At 34.8% G+C, this 23,421-nt stretch overlaps 1 protein-coding gene across 1 annotated transcript in view; it reads right to left on the bottom strand.

The window, feature by feature from the left end:
• Positions 1-20,986, bottom strand: part of LOC134680167 (uncharacterized) — a 56,188-nt gene extending 35,202 nt beyond the window's left edge. Inside the window, exon 1 of the mRNA XM_063539238.1 lies at positions 20,779-20,986. The gene's annotated coding sequence lies outside the window, so the exon portion shown is untranslated. The remainder of the gene's footprint in view (positions 1-20,778) is intronic.
• Between the last annotated feature and the right edge of the window lie 2,435 nt (positions 20,987-23,421).

Raw genomic sequence — 23,421 nt, 5'->3', positions numbered from 1 at the left:
TTAAGACTGCATCGAGCAAAATCAGCGAAAAAGGCAGTCACCGTTTAGTCGCTAGCGTTCACATCTCTTGATAAAAAAAAAAATAATAAATGTCATTATTATCCCAAAGAGTGTGTTTACAACGAATCACCCTTGAAAATCTGAAATGTTTTACAATATAATAAATACACTTATGCAAAGTTGTACCTAAAACGTGATGAACGAGTGTCAGCGTTTAGTAAAATTTGTATAAAAAAATCGATGCTCATGCTATAAAATCGAGTGATTTCGAAAGCCAGATAACTGGACTACAACAAATCAGGCTTTTCCTATTTTTCCTCTTAAAGGCTACAGAGAAATTCAATCGTAAACGTAAACTTTCGTATAATTTCCATACATCCGCCATATCTGTCTATCTAGCGGCTACAACATTTCCCTTGATTTCTTCAGGATCCATAATTGGATCTATGTGGCCAACTATAAAGCTACTGTGACTGTATACTAAATAAAAAGAAACAGACATTTGCTCTACCTATGTGATGTCTGTAAAGACAGAATTGGTGTAAAGTATACAATTTACTTGGATTTAATGGTTTTACAATCTTATTTACCTACGTTGTAAAGTTGTCTTTTGATGATTTGAAATCAATATTACTACAATGTGTTATGATTAACAAGCATTCTACGTACTTAACTCAATTTAAAGCAAGTAGGTTGTCATTCGAGACGGCACTCCATTATGCTAGTTCATCGGAATATGGACTTGATTAGCACCTGGCATTGTCTTCACGATGGCTTTATTCTTAAGTCCATATAACCTATCAAAAATGATACTAAAAACATATTGCTTTCATGTGTTTGCTCGTTTTAAAGCCCAGTAACAAATGCACGGGCGCAATACACTCATATTAATTTAATACTAAAACGAAATAACATTGTTAATGAGATTTTGTTTCTGAATGTGGCGACTGGTCGGCGTGAGAATAATGCTCGGAGACAACAAAGTATTTCAAATCAGAAGAGCCCTTAAGGTATTCTTCACTTAAGCGATTTTATACCCTATCCACATACAATATAAGAATATTTTTGACTTGCGTCTTTTTGAATTACACTCGTCTCATTTTAAGTGACATAGCTTTAGTGCAGTGTTGCAAGCTCAAACAAACTTTGCTATTTTAAACAATTTGAATGTACCATTTTGGGAACATACCTACCTACCTTAGATACCTTCGAAGGTTGCACTTAGTTATAATTAATGAAACCATGTTAATTATGTTTATTTTCGGTGACATTCAGTTCTTTCACTTTGTGTTTACCCAAGCGCGATGCACGGTCATAAGGTAAACAAAATCCATTCCAATAGTTACGAGCCCGTTTCTTACCTCTATTTCTTGAAATTGAAGTTGGCAACAATAGGAGCAGTGTTCAGCACTGGGAAATTTAGGTACATTAGAGATGAAATTAATTAATTACATTTGTAATCAGAATCCCTGTCTTACAGTCCCTATTTTGATGCAAACAAGATATTCCCGCCTAAGCGTAATAAATATCCTACTAACAGAGAGGAAATAAAGGCTCATTCGTTCAGTCTTCCATTAAGTGGGGGGTACCTTCCCCGAGCGGACAGAAATCCGATTACCTATCGTGCTTACTCTTCCGTTGGGCTTAACTCTGTTACAATAGTTGGAAAACAGAACAACTATTAGTTGGTTATGGACAAGGGAAGTGTTGCGTGAGCAGCATTGAAGGAAGCTTTCAGAAAATTTGTCTGTAAGTATTTTGATCTATTTTTTACACCGACACAAATATTTTCTATCTGTTAAGGATACATCTCGATTCGAGGACTACCACGTTAGACAGGACTACAAAGGAATAACTTTCGATTGAAATTAGAGAGTAAATACCTATATATCCAATCCTCTGTTTGTCCTGAAGGTTAACTTTTATTGAATTCTTGCTAGGAATTAGTTTGCCTCTTTAATATATTTATTGTGCAATATACTTTTCTCAAACATGCAATGAAATATTGATGGTATGTTCCTTATAATAGGCTGCGAAGTATGACGTTTCAGGTGCGGCTAGGACAAAAGGTCGTTAATGGAATTTCATACACATCTTGCAGGCCTAGGCCGGCAAAGTCCTCTTTTTTAATTTTCATTTCACAGATATTTGTGACACAGCATCGTGGCATTCATCCATTAAAAAAAACTAGAGGCAGTATTTGCTTTATGGTTCGTAATGATACTCTGCCACTACGCCTATAAAAAAAAAAAACAATGTTTGCTATAATTTGCAGTTTTATTTGTATAAAATCAACATGAACTTAATAAATAATAAATTCTATAATTTTATAAATTTAACTACACAAATAAAAACATTTAAAATATTTCATCTAAACGTTATCGGTAAAAAGGTCTACTCAAACACGCGTAGTTATATTTTTGAAATTGTTATGGAGGTAAAGTTGAAAAATATTCATTCTGTTTTATTGGGTTTATGGTGCGTAGTTGATTTTTCGACTTTAATATGAGTTCCGACGAAATAATGAAATTAATATTAATTGTAATCGTAGGTGTTGGAATTGGCAGCGTAAGCAGAATTGATTTTAAATAACTTGCTGCCTCTGCCGCCAAGTCAAAGACGAAGTATGTATAATGGTTGCTTATGGCAATTTTATTATTTGAGAAACTAAGAAAAATGGCTTACAGTTTATTAGAAACAGTTTTGTGGCATATTTTAAATGAATGTAACTACAAATTCGTCAACACTGTGGAAATTATACTTATTTACTCCATGCATAAAGCAACGATGTATGTGAAACATGATATCAACATGAAAGACTATGTAAACTTATGTGACGAAAACGACAGTCCGACGGATACAAGGCGAAAAAATCAAAGATACATGAAAATATACGGGTAGTAAAAATACACAACTCGTGTAAAACATACGCGTGATAATGATATAGGTACGTGTTGATTATATTTTGGGTGTAGTTTACTTTTAGTTTTTTCTATAAATAAAACTTGGGTTTCGTGGATTTTTTATTTTATTTATTTCATTGCATGTTTGAGAAAAGCACTATACATACCTCGGCGGGAAATGGGGTTGCCCGCGCTCAGACCTATCCGGCCTCGCTTCGCTCGGCCGTCTATATGTCTTCGGCCGGCAACCCCTTTTGTCCCGGCCTCTGTAGTAATGTACTATTAAAGTAATAGAGAAGACAAACAAATGATTAAAAGCGTACTTCTTTTAGCCAGGCAGTGTACTTTTTCATTTACTATTAATTTATAAATATTAAGGAGCGTAAGTAATGTTAATTATTTTTAAGTGTGCGCGGTGAGCCCCTATTTACCTTCTTGCGGGCTTTAAGGAAAAAAGATGAGACTTTTTAGCTGACTTCATATGTATTGTTCGTCCTTAGCAGGCCCAGTTTCCCTATTTTGTGTAACGGTTTTATTTGGTTATCAGTTTATCACTAAAACCCCAAATTTATTTTGTTATTCCCTTGTTCCGTGCGTAAACTAGTCAAAGCGCCCCAAATTTTAGTAATAAAAATAAACCGTGTCATACATGTGCACAGACATCTGCTCACTAACACCTGTGTCATGCAGTGCACGCTACTGTTTACTGAAACTAGACGAAAATTAAATTAGTATCTTGTTGCCAGCTTAACAAACGGAGTGAAACCTAAAAGGGAAATTTATCAACGCATAAATAAATGAAAACTAAATGGTTTTTTTTATTAATTATGTTCGACATTGATCCTGTCAAATACTGAGAATATAGGTACATATATGTATAATATTATAAAAAACTAGCATATACCAAAACCAGAAACTTTTGATTTATTTTATTGACGAAGTTATGGCTAAATATGTACCTACATTTACAAATACAGGGTGAAATTTAATTCACTGGCCAAATTGAAACAACCGAAAGAACTCAAAAAATATTAAACACGTGTTTTTTCTTTTAATACCGCTCAGTACATTTTTTTCGAAATAACTCATCATCAAGTTGTCCTAAAAACCTCGTACGTTATGGTGAACCGACAACTACCCACTACACCCGCTTCTCTCTTATCAGTTAAGCTCATTGACACCCCGCCCCTCCCGCTGTTTGCAATCGCGTCACCAATTATGAACCCTATTGCAGCGAGATTACCTACATAAGTTGCTAATTTTTCCTTTCATACTTTAACGGGCTTAGAACCGTCAAAATGCAAAGGCAACCCATTTTTAATCTAAAATGTTATTTCTGACTAATGATTATTAACAAAACGTCCGTGGCTTAAAAACAATGAGTAAAAACTAGGTCAGGAATCTTTGCATTCAGGCGTATTTAAAAAATTTAATCAACTTACGTACATTTGATTAAAAATCGACGCAATTAACGAAAGTCCCACGAGATGGTACTCTTGGATTCAATCCTTGTCTGCGAAGGCGTGGAACGGATTCCATTTCGTATAATCTTTGTGCACCACGTAAACACTCACCACTTAATAAATAACACTGTACCACATTTAAATTTAAATTTCACCCTGTATAAGTTGAGTGTATGTAATGTTACAACATTGACATATTTGTCTTAACTTTTTATTTCTGCTTTCAGTTATAAATGTTATCAGAAACATTTATTATGAAAATGAAGCTGCTTTTATTCAAGATGAGCTCATAAAGCGGAAGATTTATTGTAAGACCACGACAGCTCATTTGAACTGCTACAATTCCCTCTCGTTGTAGTAAGAATTTATTCCAGTAAGAATGCTTTAAAGGATAATATGATTATCTAGATAGCTATGTAATTTATAAAAAAAACCTGGCTAACTGCGAATCGGACTCGAGCACGAAAATAATGGCAAAATATCCGGTTTGTTTATACATATTATTTTTTTTATATTTTAATTTATTGAGAAAACCAAACAGTCATATTAAACATATCAAAAATACAATACAAGATGTACTGCAACAAAAGATACAATAATAAAGACCTGGAGGTTCATAAATTATAAATTATGTTAACTGTGTAAGTACAATTATAACTACTGCATATTAATACCAGATAGAAAAAAACTGCTATCAGTACTGCTATCAGTAGTATTCTCTCTTTATTAGTATTTAACTATTATGTTTTTTTACGAAACATTTGAAAATTATTGTACATATTATTGTCCAGGTATATCACTACATGGTACAGTCACTAAGTATATGTATGGTACAAATATCGTCATCAATACTTACATGAGCCGATACTGTGTGATAGTTAAAGAGACTTCAGATTATAGACGAAGGTTCCCGTGTGACGCTCGTAGGAAACTTATTCCTCGCGAACGCGGGAAGCAGCCAGATAAAACTTGGAACTAAAAGAGAGAATGTTATTTTATCGCAAACTAGAACTAGCCATAACTTATTCGGAATATGTAGAGCTATCAGCATACGTACAGGATGTATGTACGTAAAATAAATACCACTATTTATACATATAAGTACATGAAAGTAATATTTAAATGCAAAATTTAACACTTTGTAAGTAATAACTTACAAATAATTCCATAAAAAAAAACAAATGACTATTTAACGCTAACTGACTATTTAAATATTAAAAAGGAATATAATTTTTGAAATAATTAAAATGAAAAGTTCATAGTAAATCATGATTCATTTTGATATCTTTAGTATATACTTATCAAAAATGTTTTAGCAGATAAAATAACATACTATAATTTATACAGTATACAGCGTAGATTTGGATAAAAACTTTAAATTTTACCGCCAGTTTTGCTTGTATTCGTATTTTGTTATTTGCTTGCTAAAACGCATCAGGGAGAGTGCGAATAGACTTTTTGCGTGTTGACGGCCCTGCCCAAAAGGGAATTTTTTCCCCACTTCACTAACGCAACGGAAACAACCGAAACCCCACGCAATAGTTTTTTTTACAAGCTCATCCGTCCGCAGCACATGCAAAGTATGGGTTTCCGTTTGCGGCTTCATTCGTTTCATCATCATCATCATCTCAGCCATAAGACGTCCACTGCTGAACATAGGCCTCCCCCTTATCCCTTCATTCGTTTAGGTACATATTATATAAAAAAAAATATGATCAAAAATGTACGTAAGTAGGTAAGTATTTTAAGTACATATTTACTCGTAAGGGCTTTAGTACATGAGCTATTTAATTTTAAGTTTCGTTTGTATAACAAATATCAACATAAGTACATAGGTAATAAGTTATTAAACAGTTATACGTAATCGATCATATAAAGCGTTCCAATAAAAACGATAAAAAATTGTATTTATATTTACTAGTAGAAATCTTCGTTTATATAAATCCAGTTTCTTTATTTTTCCATTGTAGGTAAACAAAAATAATATTTAACAATAATACAACTTTCATTCCATTTTGTACGTGACCTGTAAGCTCGAAATCTTAGCGACAGTTCGCGCGTCTCCGAGGACAAGTCTGATAAATTTTACGTCAAGACCATAAAGAAATCACGAAACTTGGCGTTCATATAACATGGAGTAGGTACTTACAAGTGCCGCAACCCAGGTCCTTGACCGTTCAAGGTTGCCATTTATGTATGTATGTTACTATACGCGTGGCGTGATTATATTCAGTTTTATATTTGGATTAGGTATGTTATTGTTCAGCCATAATTAGGACGATACCCACGCGGTGCGGTGCAGCGTCGGCGGTTGAAAGAATTGCAAGGAGACTACTTAATTTTATATTTCACACATAGTTCCTTGATAGGTAATTAGATATAAAACTAATATCGTATTTTTACAATAATTGTAATAATATTTAATTAGTATTAATTAAGGAGTAAATAGGTTAATAATCTAGATAGAAAATGGGCATAATATCCTACTTACTTACCAGCTTGGATACTTTCTTATAAATATGTAACATATATTCACCAGGCGTTAATTTAAAAAATAAAATTATATTGTTACTCTGGTGGAAAGCTAAAGAGGGCTCTGAATAAATAATAAACACACTACCTACATAAAGATTTATCGTAACGAAGTAGGTGTTTATTTTGTACACATGAAAGGTTTCTTTCAGAATATTGAAGTGGAAATAATCCAAAACATCGGTTATTATTATATTGATTGGACGCGTAGAAAACCGATACAGGTGAATAAGTCAAATGATTGCATGATGATGCAAATGATGATTTTGCAACCCAACTAACATAATGTTACAATTTTAACAAAAACTGTTAAATTTTTAATGTTTAATTATGTTAAAGTGAGCACAATTCTGAATAGGCAAACATATTTAACATCAAACTTCAGGATCTAAATAAGAAGAAACTTTTTATTGACCTAGGTACCAGTCTGAATTGTGTCACTACGCAATATGACAACAGTTAGAAACCTAAGTAATACGTTAACCAAAATTACGCAATTAGCGTTACTGTACCGCAACCTGGATACCTGACGTAGCTACAAAGATTACCCTACAATACTTAGAAGCATGCATTGGTATTGTGCTCGCATCATTATCCTTAACACTAATTAGCGTTCCTATACAGCTCGCGGTTACTCAACATCTCTTAAGGCGGCGCGGCGTTACCGCTCTGGATCATTGCAATCGCTTCTCAAGCATACCCGAGTGCAAGACTCAAAGAAGCCAGTTTAAGTGCGATCGTAGATCAAGCATAGTTGCTACGGATTCAGAGGTCTAATAAGTCTGGTTTACTAGCGAAGCCGTCTTGCCGGCGCTCGCGCAATTAACGAGAACTCACGGCCTAGCATAATGGTCCTCGCACCGGCTCTAACGACGCCTATTTATTGTGTACGTTCCGCAATTATACCCAAAGTGCACTTTTTTATTTTTTTTTACGAAAACCGAGTCTTTTTGAGTTATTAGAATGTTATATTTTGTCGCAGTCACGTATTTTTATGCTCGTTTGACATAAATTGTTCAGCTAAACGAGATTAAAAAAATTGTCATTAGTTCGGTATTTTTTATTAAACTATAATTACCAGTAATACCTACCTAGGCAGTGATATTTAGTATTATTTAGACGATATTGAGTACTATTGTGTACAATCCTGCTTTCCTGACATTCTTAAGTTGCACTGTGTTGGTTTTTAGGGTTATTTATTTTGATATACCTTAGCAAATCGTTTTTGTACAGCTCAAGTAGATGGAATGTTAACCGTACGATCGATGCACCACTAATCACCTTGTTTTGTGTGTCGGCAGATTTTTATTTTTGATTTTTATTTTACTGTATGTTTAAATACCCTCCATGTTATTATTTAGTTCTTTCGCTAATTTCATGCAAAATAAATGTATTTGTGTAGTTTTAAGTTCTCATATCAGTGAATTGTCAAATTCTTAATGAGAATAAAGAATCTTAAACCTAAAATATACCTACTTTAGGTAGGTAAGTACCTACTTACAATATACCTACCTACTTAAAGTGCCTGTGACACCACTAGAGTTGCAAACATCTTTAGGCTGCTTGCCATTAGGCAGGCCGATCTGACCTCTTTTACCATTTCTTATAAAGGTAGCACGTATAATCGCTTTTTTAATAGTACATTATTGTCGAGGCTCGGAAGTAGCTACTTGCAGGCTGAGGATTCGTTTTAAACGGACGACCTTGGGAGTCCGTTTAATTGAATCCGAAGCCAGCAAGTAGCCTTCCAGCCGAGTCATATATAGTGCTTTTCTCAAAAATGGTGCAAGAAATACAAATATCATTGAAATATTTTACAAAACCAACGTTCTTACGTATATATATTCACAGAAAAAAGCCCTTGCCGCCTTTTTATTTTTTTAATAAAAAAATAGAAGTGTATTTTTCTGCCGAAAATACGCCAACCTATTTGAGACAACTAAATAGTCGCGGTACTAATCATCTGTTTGGCTGTTTAATGGGCCTGTGCCTTCATTTAATATGGCCATTTCAAATTTTAAAAAGTTTGGAACTCGACAAATAATGGAATTTGTATGCAACATTGCAGTCCCAAAAGCGAGACTGCAATGTTTTTAACTTTTTAATTTTTGAGTGACCATAAACTACGCGCTTCGCGACCTATTTTTTAGACGGCAAAGTCGACTTTGCCGTCCATTTTTGAGAAAATATATTTTGTGTTACGCAAATTAGTAGATCTTTAGAGTTTTTTTAGTCATCCCAAAATTACCTGGCTCAAACCTAATTTCACATTGAATTACAAATTAGTTAACGCCGCTCCAAATGACGACGTTTAGTTGGTTTTTTGTCATTTCATTCGGCCTATTTCCAAGCGCCCGTCTCCGTAAAAACAGTTCCCACCAAATGTCTGTGTCCAGAAATAAAAGTCTATTCACTTAATAAGATTATTCCATTCTGTAATAAGATTGTCCTCATGGCTTAGTGAAAGATAAGATAAGATAAAAGATAAGATATATTTATTTCATTATAAAATACATTATAAATTTGCCTTAAATCAAACCTAAAACGTATTACTATAATGATCGTCAAAGATTACGTTCATGCAAAGGAATACAATTATGTATAATTATTATTCTTATAGCATAGTTTATTACAATTATTATTGAGATCAGTTCTATACAATATAAAATATTTATAAAAATATTTGAAATATTTGCATTATTAATTATCATTGAACCTGATGTGTACTTTATTTACCTGCAATCATTCTTAGAAATATATACCTATCAATAAATTATTGCAAATATACAATTTTATATGTTCTATACGAACAGAAGAGGGAACCTTGTTTTCAGTGTTCATTAAATTTCTTGTATTTGATTTATGAAGGTATCGTTTTAGTGCTATAATTAATTATATTAACTATAGCATAGATTCATGACTGCTTAACAATGCCACCAGCAGCCGTCTTATTTATTGTTGTAACTCGAACTTTGTGTGTAAAAAGTTTTATAATTTCCAAGAACAATAAATTATTATTCAAATTTATGCATTTCTATAAAAATTGTAAAGCCGATTAAAATAGTTTTACGTTTTTTTTCTAAAGCTACACCTACAATATATATTATACACTAACAATTATTTGACAAATACAACCAATTGAGTAATCTACCTTGAGTGAATAGGCTGTACAACACGGGCAGAACGGCAATGGATGCACCTGCCATTCCCGGCCTATTATTATTAACCACAAACTGCTTCCAACCTGCTTCTATCCACCATTATTACTGAGTCCCGGTACTGTATTCGATTTATTTTATTGATGTATCTAGCTGACGACGTGATAGGCAATTTCTGTGAAATTAAGGAAACCGCGTACCTACGTAAGCGACTTTTTACAGTACTCGGCTGCTGGCACTTATAGCGGGTGGTCTTAATTTAATTCGTTTTTTTAGTTCTACTATAAGTAAAAAAGAAACCATCACAAACAGATATCGTCCAAGCGACAATAAGTAATTACTTAAAAAATGTATCTCGTTATGGTAAACATTTATTTAAATTTTATTACACAGTAAAAATTGTACAAAGGGCAAACTTATACATATCATCTTATCACCATTGACACCATCATATCAACCTAGTATGTATTTAGAGCGTGTCCCAGTGTTATGACACAGTTTTTTTACTTCTGAAACCTTCTGAAGGAGAAACAGAAATATACACGAAGGTATAGGACAGACAATTATTTTAATAACTTTATAGACAGCGAGTTTTCCAAATGCACAAAGAGGTACGTTTAACTATATTGAATCCAAAGTGACGTAAAACTATTAACACGGTTTATTAAAGCGTGGAAGAAATCATAGACCATTAATTATAACAGTGGAACAAATTCGAAAATTACGCTCTCAAGAAGAGACCATAATGGCTGCCGTGACAGGAACACTTAAAATAGCCGTTCGGAGTAAAAAGTCTACTGACTTTCCAGAAATAACGTCCGGGGAACGAACTAATGCTTTCTCTCACGGAGGTACTGAAGAAATATCTCACGGTAAAATATTTCCCATTTCAAAACGTATACATCAAGTGCTGTAGGAATCAATTCCGAATTCGATTTTAACTCGATTTGATTAAGTTTGAAATTGTAGAAGAGTAAGGTCGGGTGGCGGTCTTTTGCTTCGTTAAAGCCACTAGCGTTGAATTAACAGCTCCATATCGGTCCAATTTGTGCTTCAAATAAAGTTTACTTTGCATTTAATCAAGCTGTGTTTAATTTTATTGATACAATCGACTTGTTTACTCGGACGCTAAATAGTTTACATTGACCGGAAAGTTTCATGGCCACGATAGGTTTCAAGTTTCGTGTTCGCTGTAAATTTTATAACCAATTTGATATTATACTTAATTGGGCAATTTATCTGAAATGAAATCATTTATGACTTCGGTTTTTAGGGGTTTAAAATAAATCTATATAATCTCCGTACGTGCTAATAATGGTTTGATTATAAAGTCATAAGATATTTAATTTCTCAATTTGAAATTATACGAGTTAATTATTTTATTTTATTAATGTGTTGACATCATCGATATATTTTGAAAACCTCAACCTAAGATAGGTAGGTTACTACTTGAAATTTATAGGAAAAATCCCAGCCATAATAAATTTGCACAAAAACCTTAGGCTCTCTGTAAAATGTGTGTGAAACCCCTTTTTTACCGGGACGCAATAAGAGCATTGCCGGCAGGTAAGTCAATAATTGCCGTCTCATGATAGAATACCAATTACGAAGCAATCTTACGGGTTATTACTTTGATGACTTGCTACAAACCTTTAATAATGTACTTAAGTTTTAAACTGAGACTCGTCTTATATACCTGACACATAAATAAATATATGTACATAAGTACCCAGCGCTCTGGTTGTTATACACATATTTAGTAGCATGATACATGAGAATTGATATATGTACCAGGTATTTAATTACACAAACGGGTCTACTGCGATATAATTTCATTGTTTTTACCTTTAATTCCGACAAATAAAAATATGCAATTATATCGCGGTAGACCCGTTTGTGTAATTAAATATGTGTACAAAACGCGAGAGTTTAAAGTGTTATATATACCAGGTACCTGTGAAAAAAGTAAAAAGAAACTAAATAAAATGCCTTTTACGTAGGTAGGTGTAGAAGCATTTTCTCAGGTGACTATACAAAACACTGTTTATGAATCCACAACGCCAAAAACTATTATTTTTATTTTTATAAAATTTTCCCTGTTAGTTTAGAAAATCAAAAACACCCAAATTGCGTTTTCGGCAGCAAAAATAGAGCCATCTTTCATGATAATAGCAGGAACCCACCTGCGAGGTCACATCGTTAGCAACATTGAGAATAATAATAGGCTTACGTGTGACGATAATCATATGCGTGTGTTGTCTATCCAAGCAGTAACTAAACGCTTAGAATTAATGGCTGTGTGAGTGAACCTCAGGTGTAGGGAAAAGCCTTAGCAAAGTTCAGTGCTCCTCCCCACACTTTACAACAACGGCATTGTAAAATCAACCTTATTCCATGGAAAGTAAGTTTATTTTTATGTTTTTCATTTACGACCGAATCCCGACTAATGTGTTTATAGATAAAAGCCAATAGGCCCACCGTCGGCGATATACGTATTGGCAATAAAAGTAGCTACTTAATACTGTTGTGCTTACTGCCAATTAACCATTAAAAAATACATTAACTATGCTTACCTGTTTGTATATTAAAGGCCTTAAACTGCTTAATGGTAATCTCATAATGCGTCAATTACAAGAGTAATTTGAGCATTAGAAAAATGGGGGCGACATTTCGGCATGCTTACGTATTCAGTTTTGTCAAGTGATTTCACGGCTGCGTGGCGTAACCGCATAAATTTGACATGACCGAAACTCGGTACAAGGTTATATTAACAGCCAGTACCACAACTTATTCGGTAAGATAAGATAAAGATAAGATAAAAAATAGTTTATTCAAGTAGGCATATTACAATGCGCTTATGAACGTTAAATAAACCTAAACCGGCTCCAACCGTACACCTCTGCCCCGAGAAGATTTAAATGGCTGCTATTTAACTGATCACCAGATTTAATAAAATTTAATACCAAAAAAATCTACTTTACCACCCTAAAATAATGAATGATCACCAAAATTATAACACCATTTTAATGAGAAATGATTACCAATTTTAATACATTTTACTATCCTATTAAAGGAAATGACACCAAATTAATCATTATTAACCCAAAAATTGTAAATAATTACCAAATTTCAAACCCCAATTTAATGTCAATGGATAACCAAATTTTTACATCGTGCTATCCTATTAAATAAAATGACACCAAAATAATCATTGTAAACCCAAAAATAGTAAAAGACCACCAAAATTAGAACTCCATTTTAATGTAAAATTATAACCAAATTTTTAAATCTTGCTATCCTATTAAAGCAAAGCAAAATTTTCTAGTAGCATTTCGTTTCTGTATGGGTTGCAGTTCAAACCTAACCTAACCCACTTTTCTAGTAACATTTCGTTTCTGTAAGGTTCGCAGTTCAAACCTAACTTAACCCACTTTTCTAGTAACATTTCGTTTCTGTAAGGTTCACAGTTCAAACCTAACCTAACCTACTTTTCTAGTAGCATTTCTTATCTGGAAGGGTCGCAGTTCAAACCTAACCTAACCCACTTTTCTAGTAGAATTTCGTTTCTGTGTGGGTCGGAGTTCAAACCTAACCTAACCCACTTTTCTAGTAGCATTTCGTTTCTGTAAGGGTCACAGTTCAAACCTAACCTAACCCACTTTTCTAGTAGCATTTCGTTTCTGTAAGGGTCGCAGTTCAAACCTAACCTAACTCACTTTTCTAGTAGCATTTCGTTTCTGTAAGGGTCACAGTTCAAACCTAACCTAACCCACTTTTCTAGTAGCATTTCGTTTCTGTAAGGGTCGCAGTTCAAACCTAACCTAACCCACTTTTCTTGTAGCATTTCTTTTCTGTAAGGGTCGCAGTTCAAACCTAACCTAACCCACTTTTCTAGTAGCAATTCGTTTCTGTAAGGGTCGCAGTGTTAACCTAGCCTAGCCCACTTAACTGATAGCAGTACAAACCTAACCTAACATACTTTTCTAGTAGCATTTCAGTATGCCTACCTAAGTTATGCGGTGCGGGGTACGGGGGTTGAGCGGGAGGGGCTAGTAATTTTGGCATCATTTTACTTTATTTGGTAATATGTATAAATTTTTTGGTATCATAGTGGTTTATTTAGGTGAAAATATCGCATTTATTTGGTCTTCAAGATTTGGTGATCATTAATGATTTTTGGTGATCATTCAATATATTTGGTATTCGAATACAATTTGAAGTGCAGTCGTAATTAAAATGGTGGTACATTTGTAATTTTAGGCCTTATTTTTTTGGTGTTCAGAATTTTTTTTTGGTAAGCATGATTTTTTTATTTAGGGTACCATAGTATTTTTTGGTGGTTATTATATTTGTAGCCGATTTAAATCCCCCCTCAATTGGAGGAGGGTCTCCCAATATGGGACCGGCAACAAACTCGGCGGGACACATCTTTTCAAAACATTATTACATCTTATAATTAACATGCATTACGAATAATTAAGGTAAGTTGTCTAAGAATTACATCGTGTACGTAAATTTGATATATTTAATGATTCTCGTGTCAATTTTTTAAAAGTTGAATGTCATTTCAAATATGTACGTGTGCGTTCAAAAGTGCATGGAGATGTTTCAACCGTAATTAGGGCATTACGGTCGACATCTATCCATGCAATTTTGAACGCCACTATACATAACACCTACATTCCATGGACATTAAAGAACACTACTTAAAAATGTCAAAGTGTATTCACCAAACGGGCGTGATAACCAGCTTTATTAATTTAACTCTCAAATATGTACTTACTAACAAGTGAAATAACCTAAACTAACACTTCTTACACGTAGTATCAATTACGTCCGAGGAGTGCCGCGCATATTCATGTGTTGATTGTGACACTTAAATGAAGTCAAACTACTGATTATGCTCGTGTTGTGACAGAATTCCAGTCGGTCGAATGTCATACGGCACGCCGAGCAACATGCCGTCGACATTCGATGTTGCCACCTGTTCTACCAGTCCGTTATGACTAGGCTGACTTAACGCAAATTGGGGAGCGACATTTGCTCGATGGACATTAATTCTAAAACCCAGTATCCGTGCGTGTGTAACTCGTTTATGACAGAATTTGCATGCAATCGATTTATTAGCCTAATGCAGGAATTTGCATGACTAAATTATGATTGGTATGGTGTATCTCTTAAAGAGTATCATGTGACTTTAAGCTACTGATAAGTAACTATTACTTAAGTAATATATTAAAGACGTCATCAACTGTTTTTTTTCGCAGCATTTGCTGCCTTTCTCAACTAAATAAAATGTAGATGGCTTAAAAAAGCAGACCTGATGTCATAAGTCATGAGTGTCATAAGGTGATAACCATCATTGCAAGTTTTATTCCTAAACTTTATTTCTAATTTAGAGGCTCAATTCTTCCCCCCCAAGCCTTCAAGCCTTCTTGAGCTTACCGTGGGGCTTAGTCAATTTGTGTAAAAATGTCCTATAATATTTATTTATTTATTTAATTCTACCCTTTTTCTTATTCCGCATCTTATTAAAAGTACATATTTCATGCCACTTTGCTCCTTAGTATGAACAGTTTATTTCTTGGTATACTAATCCACTAATATATTAGTTGCCTTCTACGTTACCGACTGCTACTAGTGCTGCTAGTATCATAAATTTACACAAAAGGCGAACAATACAGAAATCGTGACCCAGATAAAACGGAAAAGCTTAGAAATCCCGGAATCAGCAAAGGCGGAAAAACGCAAATGCGGCAAACCGCTAATAGTCCGCGTAGACAGAGAGACACGAGTCGTCTGCGTATGGGCAATCTTGTGAGCTAAATTCTTCGTAAGAAACGCTTAAAGGGGCCCACTGATTAACAGTCCGCTGGACGGTATCGGCCTGTCAGTTGTTTGGAACTGTCAAAAGTTTGTTCTAACTGACAGGCCGATACCGTCCGGCGGACTGTTAATCAGTAGGCCCCTTAGGAGTCACAATTAATAATTTTTCATTGGTATACCTAATTTGGTATTTTTTTTATAAATATTACTTATGATGGTCAGGCCGTGCGAGAATGAGTTGGTAGTCCATACAAAACTTCTATACATACGTATAAAATGATATAAAGAGGTAAATTGCAACTACAACAGCAATGCAGCAACAGCACAATCACATCAGTTCATGATAATGTGATGATGATGAGATGGCATAGCTATGAGAGATGTCTCTGACATGATATATAACATGATATGTCTAGTATTGGATTTGAATAACACTAGGTCCGTGTTAGAATCCGTAGGGATTCTAACATCTATCCTTTTTCAGGACACGTTCTGCTGGGAAGGATACATACTTGTAAAGATGTGCTGCCTCCCAGTCTCTATTAGCAGCAAGATAGCAGATAGTGTCTGACAAAAGCATATTAATAACCCCTTTTTCATCAAAACAAAATACATAAACATTAATATTACACAGTGAAAATTAATGGACAAACAAGATTTGACAATCGTGACGTGTAATTATTTCAGTCACTTCCGTTAGGCCGGTTCCCCGCGGCACAGATTGCAACCCGGTCAGCTAATGGTTCTCAATGGAATTAGATCATTCATTATATATTTAGGGCGCTGATTTCAGGTGCGATAGCTATACACCGTACGCTATGAAATGAATAAGAGATGAGACGCATGTTTATTACATGTTATATAGCTAAGTAGTGTTTTTTAAATATTAATATGCTATAATAGATATAGCGATAATTTCGAAAAAATATCCAATAAGCATAAAACAATTTATTTCGAAGTTTTTTTAGACTTGTTATTTTTACTGACTTCTTCTTTTTTCTTTCTTCCTCAGCGAGTATGCGCCCACTGTTGGGCATACGCCTCTCCAAATCTCCTCCAAGCAGCCCTATTATTATTTTTTACTGAGTTTATTTTACACTTCTATTTTATTTGCTGTTTTTACATTTAAATGTAAGTACTTACATTGGTAGTATGGATATTCTCACTTTACTATCTACGTACTTACAATTTAGAATCTTTAGATTTGACATTAGGCCAACAACAGTATTTTGGTAGGTGTCACGCCGGCAATTTCCGTACGACATCGCATTGCATCCCGGTAGCGAATGGTCGGTCCCAATACAATTAGCTCATTATTTATATCTCCCTTGGCCCCCGCGTTCTGCGGAAGAGACGAAAGATTGCTGTTGTTACATTTACACGCAAATGCTTCATTTTACGCAAACAAAGTACGCATTGATATTTTTTTCTAGAATAAAGGATCCAACGCTGACTCACAATTTATGAGGAACAATCTTTTATTTCTACATCCGTCTCCGGCGGTTTGCCTTCAGAAAGCGACATCCATTTTTCCTTCCCTTTTTAAATTAATGAATACTCTGGATTATCAGCAAGACATGCTATAAAAAGAATTTGTTTTGGCTAGTCTTTGGTAAGACGTTACTTACCTATTGCTTATAGTTTGTCTGTTTGTCATTTTGGTGCAGTGGAATGGCATAATTATACTGACCAAGTGTGTAATACCATTGATCATCACTTACAATTACATATAAAATTAATGAATGAACCCACCCAATACTGAGTCATAATTTACAATTCATACAAGAATGTCCTTGCAAGGCAGGCGGGACTTATATCAGTTCCAACTTTCAAGTTCTCTGGCATTCCAGTTCTTACTTTCCCGTTCTCGTATCTGAAGCTCGATGCGGTAATTGAAAAAGTAACCTTGTAATGTAAGGCATACTGTTCAAATTAACTTGAAACAAATGTATGAGAAGATAGTAGGCAGTCGATGTGGTAATCAGAGAGTTTCACTCTCGCGGTGGCGAATTATCAGCATTATAACCCGTATGCTGAACTATTTCTATAAAATAGGAATGTAGATTATTATAGATATGGCTATGGGTATAAATTTATATTACGATAGGATAAGACAAAGCCAAAGGGTAAACAGTATAAATACCTATATGCAAAAGCATCTGCTAGAATCCAATCTGCTCGATTAGTTCTCGCGATGGTGAGTGCATCTTGTATACTTATGCGTGATAACACAAGAATAAGTAAGTGTTTTATCAAGCATGTTGTTTCTATTGAATAATAGAGGGAATCCATTGATGAAATCACCGACCGTGTTATATATAAATTGATGGGCTTCAAAAGAGCTCATAGGATTAACCAGTTTAACCACTAACAAATTCGTCACCATTATACTGACGTACCAACTTTATTTTAATCTAGTTAATTGTTTTAATTAATGACTTTTGGTTGTCAACCATCACTAGTCAATCTTTTAAATCGAATGTGTTAGCGTAAATGTTAAATGCGTAACGCAATTACAAAAATCTTAATTAAATGCTTTGACTGTTCAGTTCTAGGCAATGCGCACCTGAGCACTCCAGAAGCTTACCTTAATGGCGGCAATTAGTCCTGGTTCTTGCGCCCATTTCACCACAAGATGTTAGATAATTAACAACAAATTGCAGTTTTGCTCCTACGATTAGATCCATTATGTACTGTTCAGTTGTTTGTGCTCTAGGGCATTTACCCTGTGGTATCTGAGGAGACATTATTCATTATTTCCTTGATAGGTCTGTCGGAATATCAGGAGCATACAAACATGTCAGTTATAAATTTAATTGTCATTGGAATATAGATAGTCGATAATGTAAATATTTGCCCGGATAGTAGATATTTATGTATCATTGGTAGCTTAGGAGGCAGACATACTAGTAGCTAATATTATTTACCGTTTAAGTAGAAGATAATTTCCTTGCCTGATTGCTTATCTATGTGACTCCAGTGTAGGACGTGTCCAGTGTCCAGTATGTTTTCCTACTTGAAAATGTCGTAGTAGTTGTAGTGTACATATTTACTGATCAATAAATTATGTATAATGTAAAATAGTGTGTATGTCTAAGTTAACTGGCCGCATGCGGGAAAATATCTAGAAGTACAAAAAGTTAGAAGGGCCATATGGATCACTTTCCTCCAAACTCGTGGATCCAAACTGGTGGGGAGCATGCAAAATCTCGTTTGAGATAAGTACCTACTTCTTAACTACAACTACCAATATTTTTTACGTAATTCTGATAAGATAAGATAGCACACTAATATGTATCGAACCTTAGGAAATATCCCGTTCATTTTATTAACATCGAGTCGAGATGACGGCAGGACCGGATTTGTTATCTTAAGTAAAGGCAATCGAACCGAAGACAGAATTTTAATGAATAAGGTTTACTCGGGTAATTCCGAATGTCGAACACTGTCGGATAATTCCGAAAAGAGACTTTTATTATGATGGAATTAAGGGTGATTTTTATCTGAATTTCGGAATTATCCGACATTCGGTATTACCCGAATACACCTTACGTGAGCCGATCGCCCTGAGACTGAGACGGTAATTAATTCATCCTATAGGCTCAGGAGAATCGGGAAAGCCTGTGAAAACAGAATTAACAACAAGAGCCCCTTCCCTTATTCCTGGTTGCATCTATTGCATGCCGGGATAGCACCTGACTCCTGACTTTACAAATTGATTTCCATTTATACTCAAATGCGAACCAAATGGGAAAGAACTCTCGTCAAGTGACGATGGGATCATGTCAAAACGAGATCCAAATGAGATCAATTCTTAATGTTCGAATGCGGCTCAGGAGCGGTGGGGTACGTCAATCCAATATCTGAAGTAAGGATTACATTATAAGAAAATGTCTGCTATCTGACATTGATTAGGTACCTATTTATTATTTACCTACGCATATCAAATTATCCTCCGTATTATATTACCATAATTTGTTTACTCAGTCACGCTGCCATACCTACCTATTTCTATTTGTTAATATGTACTATCTAGTAACTCGTATGACTAGAATTACTTGTATTAATAACTACTTAGGTCCCTAATTTGTTAGGTATGAAAAATGTCTACTAAAAATGTCCTCTTCTAGGGTCCCATAAACTTAGAGTGCGAACTTAAGGGAAAGTATAAGCCACTACTGTACGTACCTATGTCCCTCCGTCCGTCTGTCAGTAGGTGTCGGTTTTTTTTATTTGTATTCTTTGTGGCGAAATAAAGAATATTTACTACTTACCCTTTATCCATAATAGTAAATTAACCTAAAAATGTTTACAGACTATGTAAAAAAATAAATATGATGTCAACAAGGGAGCCCGAATCGCACTTGATCGGTTTTAAAAATTTCATACGCCGTAATAATAATAACCAACGTATGCACACATAACTACCTACGTATTTAATTTAATTAAAGAGTTGTTGTTATTGATTTCTTTTTGTGTGCTGTATATAAAAGCAGGGCGTAAGGCAGTAGTTTGAAATGATACCAAGGTATGGCGTACCTACCCAGGGACCGTTCGGCGCAGATACTCGATCGAGACAAAAAATAATAACTATCTTCTGGCCGAGAACTGGTTCCGAGCAGCGGATGAGGCTCGATACCTAGATATAAACACGCAAAACATGCTCTTTTCGTGTGTTACTTAGTTGTTAAATAACCTATTTAACACCGGTCACCGACTTATCCCGAAGTACCCGCATGTAAAAGCAAACTACCTTGAAATATCATTTGCAAAGTTTCATTTGCATTTGTAAAGTGATTTTACAGCAATGTCATAAATAATATCAACGTAAATAATTGCATGTTATTATGAAAACAACAGTCAAAACATTATTTGGTAAACTAATTGATAACTCACCAAGCAGCAGTCAAAACGCCGACACCAAACAAAACAAATTCTCCACGCTGTACACAAAATCCAAATGCCTTTGTTTCCACAGTCACAGTTTTAGTCAAGGTTTTCAGTTTTTCACAAGTTTACTCCACAAATCGTCACAAGAATATGACGAAGAGAATAACTTTTAGTGCGCGCGCGAACGGGACGTAGTGATAGGGCGCTCGTTCGTATCTGACTGGGGAGCTGTGTGCAGTGGTTCGGCCGTGTTCGCCGGTGGAACCCCGTGCCCAGAACTCTAAGGGTGGGTGCGGAGCTTCTGCAATCAATGAGTTAAGACGCCATAACCTGGCCTTTAGCTTGCAAAGGTTGCATGATTGAAGGTAAACAGGAGACCGCGGGATCGTTTGTCATTGATGACAAATTGCACCTGTCGTCGGAACATGCAAGACATGACGTGGGCATTGAATTGGACTGTATTGTGAAAAGGTTATTATTTGATTTTAGAATGTTGTTTGTAAAAGGCTTTCTTTTGGAATGAAAAAGTATATAAGTAATATTATTATATGATTGAACTAGGTAACTAATTATGTAGGTACTCATTGAAACTCTATTATACGACGCTCGAAAGACACCAGATGTGGGGGGGCCTAGCTAGAGGTACTTAATCACTCGATAAATAATGGCATTGTAAATATACCGGGTGTGACCTGTAATACGAGCAAAAAATTAAACTGTAGGCTGTACTTCTCATACTGACCAACATTTATTCAGCAACGTTAAAAAATAACTTGTGGTTTCATTTTTAATACACTTTAAAGTTAATTCTAAGACGCAATGTATTGCGAATTTTGTTAAGTTTAAGGCTTGACAAGCAACGTCAATCACAATGATATGGCATGGCGATGGCGTTCATTGAAGATATAATATTTATTTTGTATGAAATAGGGAGTCTAAATACTTCATTATTTTTAAAAGTTGTTGAACAATAGTGTCACCGTTTGAGGAGTACAATCTATGTTTTAATTATTTGCTCATGTTACAGGCCACACCCGGTATACCTAGTATAATAACGCATAATACCTGGATGTATTTCAACAGTTGTATATTATTATTGCAGACAGATATCTTTAACGCAAACAGTTCTACAGCCCATCTTTGCGTTGGCTATATGATTTTTTGTTTACGTTTGCACATGTGCATCGTTTACCGCGGTGCCGCTGACGCGGATAGCTTTTTGTTCCATTTCTAGCCACTTTAGCAAGAACCACGTGCAATGTGCACAGCAAGTGTTGTTTAGCAAATACATATATCAACGTTAGAACGTATGGATAAAAATTTTTTTTATAACTTTTGTATGTAAGTTTAATAGCTTTACCTCGTCGCAACATTCTTATTGTTTACCCAAATTGATTCAGTTAAGTAGGTACCTACCTTAAGGACTTTCTTTTGTAACATTTATATAATAGGTATAATACGTAAGTAGGTATTATCGAATTTAGCTTCAATTAGAGTAGCTTAATTTTTTACGAACTTGCTTTTCTGTGTAAAAAAATATTACGTTGAAGAGTACAAAACAGAAAAAAAACATTACGCTGCGCCGTGAGTTTAAAACAAATAAAAGGCTACTGAAAATTCCTATATGAAATCCAATATGGCGGTCCGAGTATGCCCACGGTCTGTGAAAGCGATGAAAAGGAAACCCCTAATGGATATTCTACCATTCAGGGTGCCTTAAATGACTGATGGATGGGACTTTAGCATTAATGTATACGGCTTCTTTCTTCCGATATACTTAGTTATTACGAGGATACAAGAACAAAACAAATATCTGTGTTATTCATCTAACAATTGCATGAACAATAATATAGGTACCTACTATAGTAACAAAAATAGCCGGTAAGTATGAGTATTATGTCCATAACGAACAAGGTATTCAATTTGGGGCGCCGAATATTTTGATGAACAAAATACCTCCGCCTTTTGTTACGTATTTCATTTATTTGAGTAGGTACTCAACCACGACGGTTAAGCTGAAGTTTTTAGTCCATCGTAGTTCTGTTTAGGATGACATTTTTTGTATATGAAATCTTTGTAATTATCGCGAGCCTTGTATAAGTTTTATAGCAAAAAGAAGCGGCAGTGAATAATATATACTTGTACCTATGTGTTTTGTAAAATACCGCTTGCACTATTTGTAGGTAACAAAGTTCGATAATTTAGGTACCTATGTGTTAGGGATAAGAATAGATATGCTGTATAAAAAAAATGTTAAGTACCCTAAAAGTACCTAAGACTATAAACACTCGATGCACGTCTTGGGAACAAAAACGCGGATGCAAACTAAACGATCCACAGGGGATAGTAATTAGAATTAAACGCTATTGTTATCTACACGTTTGATGCATCCGTGAGTTTGTTCCATCAAACAAAGCAGAGCAAATCATGCCAATTATAGACTTAAAATAGACGTTTTTTTGTCTATCCAGCGTAATTGTACCCTTTTTAATTTGCAAGGTCGTAAGCTAACAAAACGTAAAGGGTACAATTAGTTAAATAGAACTTTTTGTAGACTTTTTATTCTTTTAGCAGTGTCTGTCTAATTAATCTAATTCGCAAATATCATAGCACTACATCGGCTATTGCGCATTTGGTGGATGAGACACT

Source organism: Cydia fagiglandana, chromosome 3, assembly GCF_963556715.1.
Source record: "Cydia fagiglandana chromosome 3, ilCydFagi1.1, whole genome shotgun sequence".
Taxonomy (NCBI): Eukaryota; Metazoa; Arthropoda; class Insecta; order Lepidoptera; family Tortricidae; genus Cydia; species Cydia fagiglandana.
Note: the sequence above shows the minus strand (reverse complement) of the source record. Positions and strands in the feature narration are given on the sequence as shown.